The sequence below is a fragment of the Lutra lutra genome, chromosome 10, assembly GCF_902655055.1.
Source record: "Lutra lutra chromosome 10, mLutLut1.2, whole genome shotgun sequence".
NCBI classification, from domain to species: domain Eukaryota; kingdom Metazoa; phylum Chordata; class Mammalia; order Carnivora; family Mustelidae; genus Lutra; species Lutra lutra.
This window is the reverse complement of record NC_062287.1, coordinates 83,000,101-83,019,743: the sequence shown is the minus strand read 5'-3', so window position 1 is coordinate 83,019,743 and position 19,643 is coordinate 83,000,101. Positions and strand designations below refer to the sequence as shown.

General features: G+C 36.7%; 1 long non-coding RNA gene across 1 annotated transcript in view; it reads right to left on the bottom strand.

Annotated features, from left to right (window-relative positions):
• LOC125079933 (uncharacterized) overlaps window positions 1-19,643 on the bottom strand; it is a 48,852-nt gene that overhangs the window by 19,493 nt on the left and 9,716 nt on the right. Inside the window, exon 2 of the long non-coding RNA XR_007121170.1 lies at window positions 9,312-9,381. This is a non-coding gene — a long non-coding RNA (uncharacterized LOC125079933). The remainder of the gene's footprint in view (window positions 1-9,311; window positions 9,382-19,643) is intronic.

The window sequence follows — 19,643 nt, the reverse complement described above, 5'->3', positions numbered from 1 at the left end:
ACTTGAATTTCTTTCCCTATAAAGTGGGATTGATAGTATTTCTCTACCCAACTCCAAAGGATTTTTCTGGGGGCAAGTTAGATAAGGAATCTGAAACTGCTTATGAAACCTTATATCATTTAGGATTCTTTGGATATAATCAACAGATTTCATCTAACTTAAGCCCAAAGGGAACTTACTGGAAGGCCCTTGGGTAGCTTACTAAATGAGAGGACAAAGCTGGGATTCTAGATGCAGAAGCACAGTAACCAGGGCTGGACCAGGGATCCAAATGACAGGAACCCGTGGGTAGCTTTTTCAGGATGCGATGGCCAGGAGGAATCACTTCGGCCTTTCTCTCTTTGAGACCTTCTGCTCAAGACTCATAATTCCTGGAGAGAGAGACCAAGATCAAATGTCCACTTATTGGGGCAGAAGCCCTCTACCTGGATTAGCCTAGGGTAAGGCGCCTTATTTACAGACCATCAAGACTGCTAACACTGAGGAAAAGGAAATGCTCTCAGGGGAAATCTGGGGATGGACACTGGCTGGTAGACACACTGCTCACTGGAAGGCTCATGGTACAGTTTTTTGTTCCAGTGGGAGGACAAGCTGTGAAAAGGATGCAAGGATGACTGTGGTGGAGGTGGGTTGGGGGCTTTGGTTCTGAATGGCAGGACTGCATACTCTGGAGAAAAGGGTGAGGCAGTATGAAGAAGGCAGAAGGGGCAGAGTGTTTAGGGAAATAGAAGTGGGAGGACACTCAAATGATAAACACCAGTAATTTTGCTTCCAGAACCATTTTGTGCCCTCTGAACTTCATATACCATTTCCAGAGAAACATGGACATTTGCAGCCAATTTTTTGAATTGTTTCTTCTAGTTCTTTAAAAGCAGATTTTTATCTTGCATGCGACCTAGGGTTGCAGGTAAGTGCCCAAGGGCACGGGGAAGGGATGTTTGGAATGGCTGCGCTCCTGCCACATGTCAGCCAGAAATGCTCCTAGTTACAGGTTTTATGAATTAGGATTTTTTGTGTGAATCTTTTTAGGGTATAGAGGGAAAAAAAAAAAGATTCTGGTGCTAAAAATAACATCAGAAAGCCAGCGTCTGCTAAAGGAAAACATGAAGAATTTTTTTGAATAGCGTGTTCAGACTCTTCAAGCTTCGGCAGCTGGGTACACAAGCGCAATATTGCTTTATTGTTTGATTCATATCAATATTACTTCAGTATTGTTCACACAATTCATTTTTCAGTAGGCAGAAAGAGCCACGGTCTGCAGAAAATGTTTACCTGCCAAGATGATTTGTTGAAATAATCCTGAATCATGCTTGATCTATTTGGTCAACAGGGGAATTAATAGGCTCAGACAGATTGGTTTTCTTTGCTGAAAAATCTCTCTTCCTTCTTCAGTGTGTGCCCCAAGAAGCTGGGAGTTCATCTGCCCTGGAATTCCCAATCCTTCTTGAAATCTGGGAGTTCTTTTAGCTCATTCATTAACCCTCCCCATCCATTAACATTCCTATGTTCTCAGGAGTAAATGGAGCTGACCTGGGGAACTGACATGAGGTTAGGGGAGTATGGGCTACTTTGGGAGGTGGGTATTCTTAGCTTTGCCTGAAGCAAAACAAATTGTCTGAATATTCTTAGAATGCTCAAAATAAGCCAAGCAAACAGTTGCATTTAAGGTCAAGTCAGAGCTTGAGCCAATGATACCTTAGACGTACGACCTACCCTTGGCTTTTAAATGCTCCATGAAATTACTTATTCAGTTGGATATTTAATTATGTAGCTATGCTCCCAGTGGGGAGAGTGGAAGGAATGTTTTTCTCTATTTGTCTATCTCCTAAATAATACCACTCTAATGATTTTAGTCTGTACATTCTGTTTGGCTATAAAATTTTTAAAATGAATTATACTTGTATATCTAGATACATGTATATACAGGTGTCACTGGTATGGGGCTAAGAAAGTACTTGGGTGTTGTGATTTATACTTGCTTGCTAGAGATTGTCCAGTGGAGAAGAGACCAAGCAAAATAATATAACAGGGCATTGATGGAAAAAGGAAAGACTTGGGAAAATGTTGGAATGGATATTGTAGAATATAGAATACTATTTATATTCAATAACTAGTTTTCTTTTTTTTATGTTAAATTTGAAATACATGATCATTTTCCAAAACATTGAAAGTATTAAAACATATAAAGGAGCAGATAAATCCCAACATGAAACTTACCACTCCAAGGCAACTTGATGCCATTTCTATGTATTTCCTTCCAGGATTTTATCTTTTTTTCCTTTCCTTTTTATTTTTATTTCCTTTTTACATAGTTGTGTTCATTCAATATATACAATTTTTTACTTTCCTTTGTTCACTAAATAGTATATCATAGAATCAGTGTTTTTGTGAATAAATATTTAATATTTTAGATTATCTCAAAATTTGGATTTCCAGAAGTGGAGTTACTGACTTAAACATATATGTATTTTTGAGGCTCTTAACCTCCAGAAGGTTCCGCTAATTTATATTTCCATTCTATATTCGAATTTATACTCCCAGTTATACTTTCCAAAGCCCTCACTGGGAATGCCTATTCTCTTGGGTAGCATAATTGAATTTTGTCAACACTGAATTGATAATTTTTATTGAATGTATGAATCTGATAAAATTTATAAGTAAAAGTTATCTTCTTTTTACTTCTGCATGTCTTTGATGATTAGTAAGAATATTTTCCACATGTTTATTGACCATCATTAGTTCACTTTTGTGAATTATCATCCATGTATTTGTATATTTTTCTGTTCATTTGTATATTTTTATTCCTGTGTATTTTTATTTAACTTCACATATTTTAATATTTTCCATGCTTATGAATTCTTAAGAATTTTAATACTTTGTTAAATGAATTGCATGTATTTTTTAGAGCTTGTCAAGTGCTTTTTATGTTTACTGTTAAATCTATTGTGTCTTTTAATGCATGGGAATTTTTAACGTGCCATGCGATCATATAATCTACCTCTTCCTGTATGATTTCTACCTTTAATTTTATGTTTAATGAGGTTTTTGCCATTCTAGAATCAGATAAATAACCCCCTATACTGTCTTTTAGTGTTTTTCATATTTGATATTTAACACTTTGATCTTTCTGGAGCTTACCTTGGTGTGGATAGCATAATGTAAGGGCTACTTTGACTTTTTGTCCCTAAGCCTCTTGTCCTAGCCCATAGCGCCCTATGTAACCTAGAACTGCCTGTCCCTAAACTCATTCATGTCCCTCACTCTCCCTGAATCATTACTTTGTGTCCACACTATCTTTCCTCCTCTTTACACTCAAGCTGGTTCCTCCCTTAAGATTTTGATGTTTTCGATTGCTTAGAACCCCTCTCCAGATCTCCACATGACTTATTCCTCATCACACCTATTTCTTTCAAAGAGGCTTTCCTAGCCACTCTGTTTAAGGGCTGATCCCCTATCACTACTGGTGCCCTGACCTTGTCTCCCTGGGACTTAGCAATACTGAAAATTACTTCTCTGTTTACTTGGACATCTGTTAATTCTCTCCAACACCAGAATGTAAACTCCATGGGAACATGGACCTTGCTTGTGTTTCGTTGCTGGTTCCACAACATTGAGGATTAGATTGGCCTGGCACATAGTATGCATTCATTTAATATGTTCCTCGATCAAATGAACAATTAGATTTGGCATGTGTTATTAGCCAAGTACAATAGTATAAAGATAATGACAACAGAAACAGCTAATGTTTACTGTGTGTTTATTCTGTGATAGTGGGCTAAGTGTTTTACTAAGCATGATTTCACATAATCCATCAAATAGGATCTGCTTATTGAGGACATATTGAACATTATTACTGCAAAAAGTACTTAATAATAGTGGGTGCTATTATATCCCCCATTTTTAGGGAACAAAGCAGAGGCACTGAGAGTTTGAGTAAATAATTAAGGTCAAACAGATAGCAAGGGGGTGTGTTGTAGCTTTATAATATATTTTGCATATTTCTCTACCAATTCCTCTGGGGAAACATTTTTTAACTCATTTTAATTAGTTTATTGTACTAGGTGGACTCCTGGATCTTCTTTTTAGCCTCTCCTACAGTTTTCCAGATAATCTTATTGAAGTTTTGATTAGAATTATATTAAAACTCTTCATTAATTTGGAAAGAGCTTCATCTTTTCAAAACAAAGTCATTTTCTGTTAGGAACATTGTCTCTTTATCTCTATTACTTTATGACCCTGGGAAAAATTTTGTAGTTTTTTTCTCACAGGTGCAGCTTATTTTTTAAAAAATTGTAATAGGCCATTTTATATTTTTGGTTTTTGATATAAATGGGATATTTTATGTTACAGTCTTGAATCATTTTTTGTCAATTCCTGCCTTTAAGTGATTGTGCAAAGCCATACAGTTAGGAGGAATGGATATTTGTTTCAGAGTCCTTATATGCTCCATTGACATCTTCAGAGAAAAATGCTCATTGTCCTGGACAGATTGGTAAAAACAAATACCAAAGTCAGAAAACTTACCAACAGAATGACATTAAAAGTATGGGTTTAGAACAGGGTAGAACTGGGCTGGATTCCTGAATAAGTTAACTTAGCCTTTCTGGGCTTAATTTCATCTACAAAGTAGGTATAATGATAATTCCCACCCATAAGGTTTTTATAAAAATAAGTTAGGCAGTGATGTCAAATGTGTGGCTACCGAGGGATACACACTGGTTACTATTAGCTCTTGTGCATAGGGCTGCCGGTCTATATTTGATGTGCAAATCTTTTCCGTGATTTTAAACTAGGAAGGGGCATCCTATTGTGAAATTTCATGTTCCTTGCTTCTTTTTAAACCTCTAATACTGTCAGTATACACTTGATCTTAGCCAAAAGGCCGAGAAGCGATCTAATACTGTCAGTATAAAACCGTGGCTGTTGGTGGGAGGGGTATCGAACTAGTTGGGTTACGGTTGACTTTCTCCATGCCAAAACCCCTCCCTCTGATCGTGAGCTGTTTTTGTTGTTGCTTTTGTTAGAAATTTTGTTCTATATTATATATATATGGGTCAGTCTACCTTTTTCTCTTAATAAATAATATGCAGTGACCATAATTTGAAAATTGAAACTATTGCTTTGCCTGAGAAGATCCTCTCCAATTTGCAATTGTTTGGTCATGCAGCCACAACTTAGGACTGTTTGGGGTGACAAGGACTTGCAAAGTCCTGCAATGGGTAGAGTTGTTGGTGAATGGAGGTCAGCTTAGTCCCATGGAACAAGCGCAGGATTTAAAGTCATAATGCCCTCAGCACAGATTCTGCTTCGAGCACTTATAAACTGTTATCATGAGCAATTTAATCTTCCTGAGCTTTAAAGATATTATTTATTTGAGAGAGAGTGAGAGCAAGAGCCCAAGCGGGGGGAGCAGCAGGCAGAGGCAGAGGGAGAAGCAGGCTCCCCGCAGAGCAGGGACCCTGCCATGGGTCTCCACCCCAGGACCCTGGGATCACCACCGAGCCAAAGACAGATGCTTAACTGACTGAGCCACCCAGGCGCCCCTAATCTTCCTGAGCTTTAATACCACAGTTATTATGTGGGAGACGACCAGTGTGTTTATCATGGGGATTAAACAAGACCACGTAGGTAAAGTGCTTAACCCAGCCCCTGACGCATGAGACGACAAAGACCTTGAGACACTCGCGGTTATTCTATTCATTCAGATCAGGTAGAGGGAAGAAAACAGTCAGGTTCTGATAAAGAGCTGTAGCTTGACTGGTTTAATATATGCTCTGTGGTAGAGCCATTTTCCTTAAAGGGAGATGGATCTCTCCAAACTGTGAATATACAGTGTGTGGGGAAGAAGGCAAGGTGACACTCAGCTTTCCTATATTTTGGTAGCTTTGCTTGCAAGTGGTGACTGGTAAATGTTTTCTAGAATCTGCTGTCACACTGACATTTGAAAGTTTCTTAATAATTTTCCTCGTCTTCAATGTGTTAAATCATAAACTATAGCTATTTTGTTGGTCCATGGCAGTCCTATCTGTGGTGGTGAGTAATTGCTTGGCACAAAGAAAAGATTGCCTTCTATATTTAAACATGTTTATCAATCAAGCCTTCCAGACACCATCTGCCCAAGGAGGGCCACAACACGTGGAGGCCCAGAGAAGGATGACTTTGGGAGGAAGCCTTTCCCAGGAGCATAGAACAGAACCCGTCTGGCTCTAATGATTGTTCAAGGTGGATGAGGAGAGGGAAAGGGGGAATGTACACTCCGATTAAACCCTTATTAATTGAGCAAGGCAGGTGCCAGGCTGCTCTGAATTCTGCTGGCAGGCTGTAGAATATGCCATTTTCCCTGCTAATAAGTCCTTCAACACAGGAGACATCTCTAGCCATCTTTACAGCAAGCAATAAAGGAAAAATTCAATTAATATGAACCCTGAGGTTAACGTTAAAAATCGCTTAGCTTTTTCTTTTACAAGTGGAGGGTTGAAAGGAAAGATAAGAAAAAGCAAAGAGAAAAAAATGGAGCTTACTGTCATTAGGGATTCATTCAATAGTATATTTGCCAGATTTAATCCAGACTCCTAATGGCATTCAAGGTCACTTTTATGTCCACAGTGCACTACCTGGGACACGGTCTCTGAAGCCTTGGTATTGGTGACATGTCCCAGGGAATGAGGCTAGAGGGGAAGAAGGCTTGCTTTGCCCTTGTGACACCGCTCATCCTTATAGATATTCTCATTTCTGTTTATTAGCTAATACTCAAAGTCCGAGGAACATGATCAAAGAATACAGGCAGTGAGTGAAGGAAGTAGCATTTATTTCCACTACCATCAGAACTACTTGCTTTCATATCTTTTCCCTCCTAAATATCTGAATGTTCCTTGGGCAAGGTTTATTACTAATATAGCATTTTCTGTTTACTTTTTATGAAAAATACATTCAGAGAACTTGATAGCAAAGAAAAGCCAAAGAAATTCGAGCATTTAAACTTCCATGCATTTTCATTAATGATTTGATTTACATGCTTCCATTCATTGGGATTTGTGTGAGGAAGTACATGTATATAATTACACCATTTGGAAAGCTGCATAATGGCTAAGAGTAAGTAGACTAGCAATCAAACCTAGACCTGGATCTAAATCTTTTACTGTTATAGGACACTGGGCAAATTTCATAACCCTTTTGTCCCTAACTTTTCTCATTTGGGGAATATAATGGTCTTTCTAAATTTCCTCATTTATAAAGTGGGAACAATAACACTTATTTCATAGGTACTTTCTGAGAACTAAACCACTGTTTATGTAAAGCACATAACACTGGCCCATCTGATTAGCTATTGTTATAATAAGAAGAACAATGACTATTGTGGTTATAATTTTTATCAGAAGTATTTTCTTTAATAAATGTTCTTCTACAGTAGTATTTCTCAACCTTTGTTCATTTTTGTTTTAAAATTTTAAAGATTTCCCTTCCCCTAATTGCCATGCCCCCCAAATTTTAATACCACAAATATTCTATGTATCTGTTTATATACCTTACATTTATCTGTCCTTAATATACATGAGGAGTGAGATTTTCTTCACCTCCACAAAACAGTGTCTTTAACTCCCCATTGAGAACACAGGTTCTACATTGTGATTTATAATAGCACATCATATTCTCTTACACAGATAAATTATAATTTAGAACATCAAGACTATTGTAGAACATTTGGGTTATTTAAAGTGTTTTCCTGTTCTTAAGCTACATTATAATTAGCATAGTGTACATATATATATCCTTGTACATACAAAAATATCTTTGTGTATGTCTTTTCTTCTTCTTAGGATAAATTCCTCAAAATGAAACCTCTTGACCAAAGTTACCAATTTTTATAGTAATTTTTGATGTGTTTTGTTAAATAAATCTTCAAAAATTTTGATACCAAGCTACACTTCTGTTAGCAGGATCTAAATTGCCCATATCACTAAATCTTATCTAAATGATGTATTAAAAGTTATAGTTTTTAAATTATTTCTAAAAATCTTGAGGAGTATTTAGGTTTAAGTCATTTTTGCATTCTCACTACACCTAGGGCTGTGCCTACCTCCAGGACATGGCTCAGAAGGGCTGTCAGGATTCCAGTTGCGGCTTCCTACCCCATTTTCTTTGCTACCTTCCTGGCCCTTCATACCCAGACCCCAACATAATGAATACCATGAAGCTTCCAACCAATCCATGCATTTCTTTTTTTTCCATGTTCTTGTATATTCTACTCACTGGTGGGTCTTCCCCAAGGGTTGACCCTAGGTTAGACACAAAGAATTCTAATTGATTCAGTATAAGTGTCCATATTTCTGCCCAATGACCCTACAGTTTTGAATCTGTATCCCAATTCAGAAGTATTTCTTTCAGCCTAAATGAAGCTAGATTAAAGAGAAAAAAAAAAGGCAGGAAGATTGTACAGAGATAGAAGATGGGGCTCCTGGGTGGCTCAGTGGGTTAAAGCCTCTGCGTTTGGCTCAGGTCATGATCTCAAGGTCCTGGGATTGAGCCCCGCATTGGGCTCTCTGCTCAGTGAGGAGCCTCTTCCTCTCTCTCTGCCTGCCTCTCTGCCTACTTGTGATCCCTGTCTGTCAAATGAATAAATAAAATCTTAAAAAAAAGCCAGTTTTGTGGAAAGGAAAAGTTTTTTTGGGAAAAGGATATTTGTTTGCTTCTGCATCAGATGTTTGTTGAGTGACTACAGTGTGCCAAGCACATAGTAGTTCTAGTTCCTGTGACTGTGACCATGAACAAGACAAATGGTATCATGTTCATAGGGATGGAAGACATCAGAAAGTTAGATCCCATTAGCCTGGCAAACAGAACAGTGCGGAACAGAAAAATGTGGATAATGCAAAGAAAGAAATTGAAAAAAGGCTAAAACATTGGCCTGCTAAGGATTTTTATCAGTTCCTTAGAGAGGAGGAAAGTAAAACTTATTATTAGAATCACACTGTAAATCTTTTGTAGTTTATTTTATTAGGTTGCCTAGTTTAGCTGTGGTATAAAATGTGGGTCATTCCTATTTCATAGCAATAACGCAGGCATCCTTAATGAAACCTTTTGTATATTTTATAAAGCTCTGAATTAAAGAACTTTTAGAATTGAGAGGGCCAACCTGAGAATCTGAAATTAAAAATTCTGGTGCTAGGTGGGCCAGATCAGGAAAGCAGTTCCTTATGGGCACATGGCCTTAAGAAGGCATATTTAAGGCTGAAAGTGTTGTGTGTTATACTTAACACAGTCTTTGGATATCTGTGTGTTCTTTGATGGTTCGGCAACATCTTAGAACATACCTGTCATGACACTGGTTTCGCATTTCATCACTACTGCTTTATGTCCTTTCCCAAGTAGACTGTGACTTTCCTGGAAGAGAATCAAAAACAGTAAACTACTATATCAAACACAGGGCACAGTTTAATCACAGAGTAGTTGCTCAATGTAGATTTCTTTATGAAAAGGAAAGGGGGAAAAAAAGGAAGGACAGAAGGCGGGAATGAGGGAAAGAAGAAAGAAAGGTAGGTTCTGACTTGATACTAGTTTGGTATGTTTTACACATGCAGTTCTGGCTTGGTTTGGTGACTCTGAGAACGTACTAGATCATAAATGTCTTCTACTTGCTGGAGTAGGAAAGGCAATCAGCAGATTTTAGGAATCTTACCCATACTGTATCTGCTGATTGGTTTCCTTTAAAAAAAGAAATCAATAGTTTCAATAGTTGTTATTGAGCATTCATTATATACCAGGTACTAAACTGTAGATATTATGATACCACCATTGCAGCTTAATTTGCAGTAATTATATAAGTTAAGTATTATCTTCTCTTTACTCAAGAGGAACCTGAATTTTACAGAAGAAAAATAACTAGTCTTAAGTTCACGTGGCTATTAAATTCTAGGGTGATTTAGGTAAGCCCTAACTTGTCCTTACGGGAGAGTCCACTTCAATACTAAATGTGTGGCTTATTTCTTATCACATATACATTCCATTCAATCAGTGTTTCAGCGTGCTTCTAAAAAAAGAAAGGCTTTGGGAGCTTCAAACAAGTACATGACTTATAGAGAGACACCGTTATTCTTTTTGACCCTTTGTGTAGCTGTGTATGGCTCTTAAATTCTTTGGCTTCAGGAAAAATATATAAAATAAGTATGTGGTCTGTCTGAAATAGAGAAATGAAAGAGGGAGGAGAAGAGGGAGGGAAAGAAAGAGGTAGAGGATAAAATAGAATTTATATCTCCCTTTCTCCCCAAAATACTTACTTAAAATGAACTTTAAAAGCTCCTTTCCTTTCTTTTCCTTCTGCTGCATTTATAGTAAATTTAATCAATCACGGCTTTGAATGAATGAGTCACTAGTAGGGGGTCCAGCAGGTGCTGAGTCATTGCAATAGGAGACCTCCTGGCCCCCAAGTGCAACCAAACTGTGGGAGTAAAGAGTGCTCCATCTTTTTTTCTTATTCTCAGCAGGAATTCACCTGCCCTCAACATTGTCCCGCTTTATAAGATAACAAAGGTGTGGGGGTCAGATATTTCAAGACCTTATGTTCTACACAAAGGTACTGTATTTTTCCTTTACTACCAAATTCCTTTGTGGATAGATACTTTTTTTCTTTAATGGAAGTTCAGCAGGAAAATATAATGGAACTTGTTTGGTCTGCTTTTGGTTGGTGCCCAGTGTATTCTCATATATAGGGCTGGTAAACCTGACTTAACTTTTCTGTCTTTCCCAGAAGCTACCTTGTGAATATATTGTGTGTGATTGTGATCCTTTGGGGAATTCAATCAGCAAAGAAGCAGAATTCTAAATTAGAAGTTTAATTTCACTTATTCCAGTCTATTCTGATAAACAGTTCTTTGCAGGAAGAGTCTGTGTTCAGATCTGAATTCCTTACTACAACTTACAAGGATCTTATCATTTATTTTCTTAGGTGCTTACTTAAAAAAATAAGTAAAAATAAAAATAAGTAAATATATTTACTTATAACTAAAAATAAGTAAAAATAAATCATCGTTTTGGAATGATGATTTTTTCAAAAAATTTTAAATGATATGGCAATTAGAGAAAAGTCATAGATTTATGAGGGGGAAGGTCATTGTGAAAGATATTGTTGTAATACATGATATTGAATTTCTCCAGATTGAAATAGGTTGGGCTTCTATAACCAGCTCTAAATTTTCTAGAATTTTATATTCTGAATGCTATTTTTGTATGTGCACAATATATATAATATAGACTATTCTTCAAATGTAGGAGAAACAAAAAAAAAAAAATAAAAGCTTTCATGTCATGGAAAGATTTAGCATTTTATCAAGCCCTGAGTTTTTCTCCAGTAGAGAAATGGCAGAGAGTTTGTGCAGCCCAGCATTTTAGTCCGTCGACAAAGTTTGGTAATGAACTTTCCTGTTGTTGCCTGTGAAAACACTGAAGCCTTGGTGGCCACTTTCCTCAGAGGATAATAGCACCAGGTATTAGTAAAGAGAGACACTAGATAAAATCCTGGTTTAAAAAAAAAAAAAAAGAAAAAACTGTAGTACTGGGACAACTGAACAATTAATTCAGCTCAGAAAAGTACAATAAAAAAAACATTAGAAATATGACTCAATCAAGTAAGGTCTAAGAAGGTCAAAGTATGACATATTATCTTCTGCTAATCTATGAATGCATAATTCCTCAGTGTCAGGGGACGTTTCTGCCAGCGAAAGACTTTCCGGTTTTGAGTCCTTGTTTTTAAATGACCCATGTGACACTATGTTGGTGGTTGATTTAAGACTCATTCTCCCTGATTCTCTTTTCTTTTTAATAAAAAGTGTACATATTTTAAGGTGTACAACATGATGATTTTACATGTACACATAATGAAGTGACTACTGCAGTTAAGCTAATTAGGATAGCTGTTTCCTCACATACTTTTTTTGGTCTTTCTTTCTTTCTTTCTTTTTTGCGCTGAGAGCACTTGAAATCTACTCTTTGCACATTTCCAGTATTCAATAGAGTGTAATGAATTATAGGCACACTAGACCTCTAGATTTATTCATCCTACATCACTGCAACTTTGTATCCTTTGCCCAACATCTCACCATTTGCCCCACTTCTCTGCCCCTGGTAAACACCACTTTACTCTCTGCTTCTAAATATTTGGCTGGTTAAGATTCCACATAGAAATGAGGTCACCTGGGGCCGCTTGGGTGGCTCGGTGGGTTAAAGCCTCTGCCTTTGGCTCAGGTCATAATCCCAGGGTCCTGGGATGGAGCCCCGCATCGGGCTCTCTGCTCAGCAGGAAGCCTGCTTTCTGTTCTCTCTCTCTCTGCCTGCCTCTCTACCTACTTGTGATCTCTGTCAAATAAGTAAATAAAAATCTTAAAAAAAAAAAAGTGAGATCACCTAATCTGTCTGTGTTCATTCATAGTACTGTGTGTGTGTGTGTTCTACAAACATTTTAGCTCAGAGGCGTTTTTCCTGTTTCATTTTCAGCTATATAGCTGAATTGATGTGACCACAAAGACTGCTTTAGTGGAATTTGTTCTGAGGATAATATATAAAACTCTGCTCACAGAAAAGGAGCCGTGAAATGACCAAGAAAACATGTATCATTAAAATAAATGTAAAAAGAGAAAAAACTCAAAATCTAACCTAGATGGTTTCTGCTTTGAAGTGCAGGATTTCAAATGAAGCCGAGTTTTTATTTTTTTCTTAGGAGCTCCAGGGTCGTGTACCACCTAGTGCAGCTTCACAGAAAAACAAAAATTTTATGTCCTTAAAGGATCATTTGTCATTAGAGATGGGTTTTCTACAATACTAATTTATAGAAAATCTAAGTGTTTGTAATACATCTATTTTCATATGAGGAAATACGTATCTTACGCTTTTTTCCATCAACCCCCTAGTTGAGATAACAAACTGTAGACTGCAACTTATATAGTTTTTATAAAGAGAACCTGAGAAGTTAGGTGACATAACATAAGCAATGAGAGTAAAATTGTCATTGTAGGGCTAGATAAGTCCTGCTGGGAATGAATTGGAATATATCCTTACTATTTTACGTGCTAGACTTTAGGGTCTGCAAATGATACATCTACAAACTAGGATGTGTAATAGAGACAGGAGGGAATGATTCAGTTCCACTTAATCTGACATGCATAGGGTTTGACCAAAATTAACAGTGCTTTATTCAACATCTGCCATTAGCTTTGCACATGGTAGATGACAGGGACAGCTATAGAAGGAGGACAAGAGTTGGTATTTTCTTTTATATTTTATAATTGAGGGGCTGTGAGAAAGGAAACCAATATCTATTGTGTAACCTATATTCAGTACCCTGAAGATACCTGTGTCCTAATCCCTAGGACCTGTGAATATACTCCCTTACGTGGTAAAAGAGACTTTGGACATGCCATTGAGCAAAGAATCCTGAAGAGATTATCCTGGGCTATTCAGAAGGGCTCAATGTAATCACAAGTTCCTTAGGAGTAAAGAGGGATGCAGGAGAGTCAGAGAGATGGGACCACGGAAGCACAAGTTGGAGTGATAGGGAGCTATGAGCTAAAGAAAGTGTGGGGCGCCTGGGTGGCTCAGTTGGTTAAGTGGCTGCTTTCGGCTCAGGTCATAATCCCAGGGTCCTGGGATCAAGCCCCATATCAGGCTCTCTGCTCAGCAGGGAATCCGTTTCCCTCTCTCTCTGCCTATTTGTGATCTCTGTCTGTTAAATAAATAAATAAAATCTCAAAAAAAAAAAAAGTGTGAAGCCTGTGGAAGCTGCAAAAGGCAAAGAAATGGGTTCTCCTCTAGAGCCTCCATAATAAGCACAGGTTTGCCTCCCCATATAATTTTAATTTTTAAATGTAATATAATTTTAATTATTGAAGTATAATTTATATGTATTAGTTTCAGGTGTACAACATATTGATTTAATCATTCTAAATATTACTTAATGCTCACCACAATAAGTCTAGTCCCCTATGTTAGTTACTATCATATTATTGACTATATTCCCTATCTATACTTTTCGTCTCTCTGTTATTTTATAACTGGAAGTTTGTACTTCTTAATCCCCTTCATCTATTTTGTCCATTCCTCCCATCCATCTCCCCTCTGTGTTTGTTGGTATTTGAGAATTTATTTTGTTTGCTCATTTTTGTTTTTAGATCCCACATATATATGAAATAATATGGTATTATAATATGGTAATAATATGGTATTATCTTTGTCTCGATACCCTCTGGGTCTATCCATGTGTCACAAGTGGGAAGACCTCATTCTTTTCTATGGCTCAGGAATAGTCCACTGTGTGTCTCTGCATCTGTATACCACATCGTCTTTATTATTCATCTATCTATGGATTCCTGTGTTGCGTCTATAACTTGGCTATTGTATATAATGCTGAAATAAACAGAGGAGTACATTTATCTTTTTAATTAATCCAGTACTGAAATTACTGGATGATACCTACCCATTTTAAGCTTTTGATCTCCAGAAATATAATGGATTTACATGTTTTGAGCAACTAAACTTGAGATGATTTATTGTAGCAAAAATAGTAAACTAATATATTATTACATCATCTTATCCCTATTCCTATTAATGCCATGGAAAGGTTATTGGTATCCCTTTGAAGAAACTCAAACTATGCTTATATAGGTATACAAATTTTGGCAAGCCATTCATCTAGCAAATAGCAAAGCAAAAATTTAAACTCAAGTTAGGTGAATTTTGAACTCCATCAGAATGGAAACTAGTGAATTAAGAATCCGTAATTCTAGAGTACATCATTAAGTTTTTCTTTTTTTTTTTTTTAAAGATTTTATTTATTTATTTGACAGACAGAGATCACAAGTAGACAGAGAGGCAGGCAGAGAGAGAGAGGGAAGCAGGCTCCCTGCTGAGCAGAGAGCCCGATGTGGGACTCGATCCCAGGACCCTGAGATCATGACCTGAGCCGAAGGCAGCGGCTTAACCCACTGAGCCACCCAGGCGCCCCATCATTAAGTTTTAAATTACATTACAGTAACAAAGAAGTTAGATAAAAGAAATGTGTCTTTGGATTGGAATGTTGGTTGGGATCACAGAAGAAATTGCTTTTGTTCGAGTTTAGAGGAGTGGCAGAAAGAAAGACGGTGAGGTTAATAGGGAAAAGTGAGTGTGACCAAGTGAGAGGGCAGTGAGATAATTAACAGGATAATAGAAAGTAATGTATATCTTGGGGAATAGTAGGTTAACTGGAAAGAGTGGTTTCAGATTACAAAGAAGCTCAAATCCAGACACAGAAATTTAAATTTGATTTAGAAGGCTGTAAGGAATAATAGCCAATCCAAGTTGTTTATAAAAGGTTTTTGTTACTCCTTTCCAATACAATTTTATTTAAAAAATAGGGCTTATAGTGTTTAAGTACTATACTATAAAAATTTGGTCTTCCCAGCATTCTGTAATAAAGATTGATATCAGGGAAACTAACTGAAGGCCATTTAAATAATGTAATCATGAAATGAGGACCTTGGTGAGGGTGTTGTTTAGAAATTTAGGGGAGGTTTCTGGAAATCATGTTGAAGGAACAAATACTAGACAAATCAGAGATGAATCAATTTAATTTAATTTTAGTTTAATTCCTTGGGTAAATGGTTGGGTCAATGAAAGTTACAGAGAATTTAGAGGAAGAGGCAGGGAAAACTAATTAGATTTTGGAAATGTTGAGTTTTTGTTGAAAACATGACATGGAAATCAAAATATTCACTAAGTTTCTGAAAAAAAAGTTTTAAACTTCAGGATATAAGGATAAAGGATATAAGTGGAAGGACATAGGTAACTAGCTTTTCAAAGGCAAAATTGTTAGGGACACGGGGATAGGATAATGCATTGAGTTTTGGGGAAACCCACAATTTAGGATGTAGGAGAGGAAAGTGGAGTGATGCACAGAGTTGACTGAGAGAGTAGGAATGAGATTGTATGTATCATAGAAACCAAGGGTTGAAGGGATTCCAAAAATGATGGGTCAAATAGTGCTGTCAAACACAACAGAAGCTTCTTGGCAGGGAAGTCTGAAAGATGCCGCTGGACTCGAGGATTCTGTATTAAGGAAGTTGTTAGTGAATTTTGAAAGAGAAATTTGTTGAGGTTGGAAACAATGTAATCGATTGAAGAACTGAAAAAAATTTTGAGAGGCGCCTGGGTGGCTCAGTCAGTTAATTATTTGCCTTAGGCTCAGGTCATGATCCCAGGGTCCTGGGATTGAGCGCCATGTCAACTCCCTGCTGAACAGAGTCCGCTTCTCTGGCTCCCTATGCCTGCTGCTCCCCCAGCTTGTACTCTCTCTGTGTCAAATAAATGAATAAAAAATCTTTAAAAAAAAATTAAGAGACTTAGTATGCTATTCACTTTGTAAGTGGAAGTAAGACGAAAGACAGTAGTAACTAGAGAGGATAGTAGAGATAATTCCCACACAACTTCCCTGCTAGTTCCTTCTCATCCTTCCCTCTTCTTGTGTGTGTTACTTGTGTGTATGTACACATAAATACATGTGTGTATGTTGATATGTATGTGAGATTATATATATATATATATATATATATATATATATATAGAGAGAGAGAGAGAGAGAGAGAGAGAGAGAGAGACCTTGTTAGAGGATGGAGGAGGAATAGTAAAGTATCCTGCCAACTAGAAGGTACTTTGAGGCCAAAAAATGAAGAAAGTCACTTCATATCATTTACTATTGTATTCAGGGTAACTTACAGACGGGGGCATTAGGCGAGATGATGATTCAGGCATCACACAGCTATTCTCTGCAAAGTCTCAACCGTAATCCACAGATTTTATAGAGTGAGGAGATGTGCAGAGGTCACTGTGGTGAGGCCAAAGAGTTTAACCTTTCATAGACCTCATGGTGCCCTCTGTTGTGCCTGAGAGGAAGAAACTGTGTGATCTCTGTGAGTTATCTAAACAACTTTAGGGAGGGTCAGAATAAGCCTTCCAGCATGTAGCCCCAAGGGAGATCATTACAGGAGGGCCAAAGATGGAGTTAGTGTTGTCAGCATTCCTACAGACCTATTTATATTACAGAGCAGTTAGGGATGTAGAAGAACTTGGAGAAAAGAAGTCAAAGAAATAACAGAAATACCAATTATAGTATGGGAGTCCCTTGGAGAGCACTCCTCTGAGGGACTTTCAGTCTCTGGAAGGGAATCTGAATATTTCCGTCTCTTTTCTTTACTCTATTTCCTGGGGATGAAGAGCTGGCTAATTCTTGGGTTCTCCTACAGTGCCTTCTACATTTGTGGTATATCCTACTTATGTCAAGTATTGCTCCAAAGAGATAAGAAAAACTATCTGAAAAAGGAAAAAAAAACAGAGCTTCAAAACATGGGAGGTTTGTATGAGCAAAATGTAGATAGTTCATTGAGAAGTTGGAGTGCTTTTAATCTAATGGAAAGGCCATGAGCAGTTCAGGCATTCACTGGTCAAAATATTTGGACCTATGTTTCTTATAAAGACAATTTACTTTGACTCCTTTTTTGTGCCAGTGTGAATTAACACAGCACTGGGTTAAAAATGTGTATGTTATTCTCCTGAAAAGGTGAGGAAAAGGATTTGGAATTGGAGTGAGTTCAGAGTTGCATTGGTCAGATACTTATTGGCACTAGATATTTTATCTAATTTAATCTTCACAACCCCATAAAGCAAATGCTTTTCTTACTCTGTTTTAAAATATACATTATATTTATGATATGTAATAAATATATTTATAAATACTTACATATTTATATATATAATTTAACATTTTAATCCCTTTTAAATGTACAGTTCAGCGGTATTAAGTACATTGCAATGTTGTACAATGATTCCCATTATCCATCTCCAAAACTTTATCATCATCCCAAACAGAAACTGTTCCCAATAAAAAGTAACTCCCCACTTACCTCTCCCTCTCTCTCACTCTCAGACCCTGGTAAGTTCTGTTTTTTGTCTTTATGAATTCACCTATTCTAGGTACTTCATGAAGGTGGAATCAAATGCTATTTGTCCTTTTGTGTCAGGCTGATTTCACTGAGTGTAGTTTTCAAGGTTCACTCCTTTTGGAGCATGTATCAGAATTTCCTTCTTTTTTGCAATTGAATTATATTCTATTGTTTATAGATACCATATTTGTTTATTCTTTGGTGATGGGTGATTGGGTTGTTCTACCTTTTGGCTATTGTGAATAATAATGTTATGACAATTATTGTACAAGTATCAGTTTGAGTTCCTGCTTTCAATTCTTTGGAGTATATACTTAGAAATGGAATTGCTGGAGGCAAGGGCTTTTATATGTTTTTCTTTTTCTAATAAAAAATCAAGACTGAAAAAATATTAACTTTCCAAGAACCATGTAAGTGGCAGAGCAGGGATTCCAACTTGACCAAATGTTTCTGATTCTAAAACCCATATGCCCTTTTTCTAATATGTTGACTTATGAGTTTTAATATATTTTCACTTTGATATTATGAAAAACTTGTAGGTTCTTATAGAGCACTTCTGCCTTTCAAATTACCTAGAATGCATTGACATGACCACAAAAAAAAAAAAAAATAAAAAGATCTTGTTAAAATAGTAACTATTAATATTGTCATCATCATTTTTATTGTGTCTAGAAAATATGTTATAAAAGTTAAAATATAAAAAAATGGGAACAACACTTCAGTTTGTTCTCTTAAAATTTTTGTAACTAAAAATAGACTAAACTTATTCCCAACTCATTCAGATTGCACATTGTATGTCCTGAGGGAGATTGCTTTACAATACCATTTTTTGTACATATATAAATAATTAAGTAGGGTCACCTTTTCATTCTATAATTTACATTTGCCTCATATTAATCACTGAATTATTTATGTGCAAGAAGAAACACAAACCAAACCAAATGTCTGTGAATAAGATGGAAAAGAAGAAAAATGAATATTGCCCAAGAGACCAGTCAAACATCAAAGTGTATTGTTACCTACAATGGCACCTCTCATGAGATGGATTTTTTTCAAATACTCCTACAGTCTTCCAACAGTGACAGTGAGATGATGGGTGTCATGCTTGTACAGTACGTGTACTAATGCTTAGAACAGAAAATGACATCCACTCCTACTGTTCTGAATTACGAGGAGTCAACTTTGAACTTCCCCCTCACCCTACACCTGCTTCCCAATAAAAGTAAACTTTCTATCTAATAATCCTGAAATGCAGTTCTGCTTCAGGATTTATTTCCCTGTATAAACCACTAGAAAAACATACACTTAGTTTCTGAACAACAACCTTGTGGATTATGTGTTTTCAAAGTACATATCAGATGAACCTAATTCGGGCAAATCCAGGCGAGGGGAACATAATGAAAATTGGGTTTTGATTGTGGAATTAGTATCTCATTATACATTACTCATAATAATAACTCTGACCAGCTTTGAAATGCCTATAACTTTTATTTTTTGTTTCTCAAGAGACCTAAGAAATTTAAGTGTCGTAGGCAGTATATCCTGTCATATTTGTGGCTTAGTAATTGATAAGGCATAAGAGATTTTCTCTACCCATGGTTACTCCATCATATACCTGAAGATTGCTACTGCTCAATTTGAGATGCTCAATTTGAGATACTTCTCAATTTGAGGACAATTGTC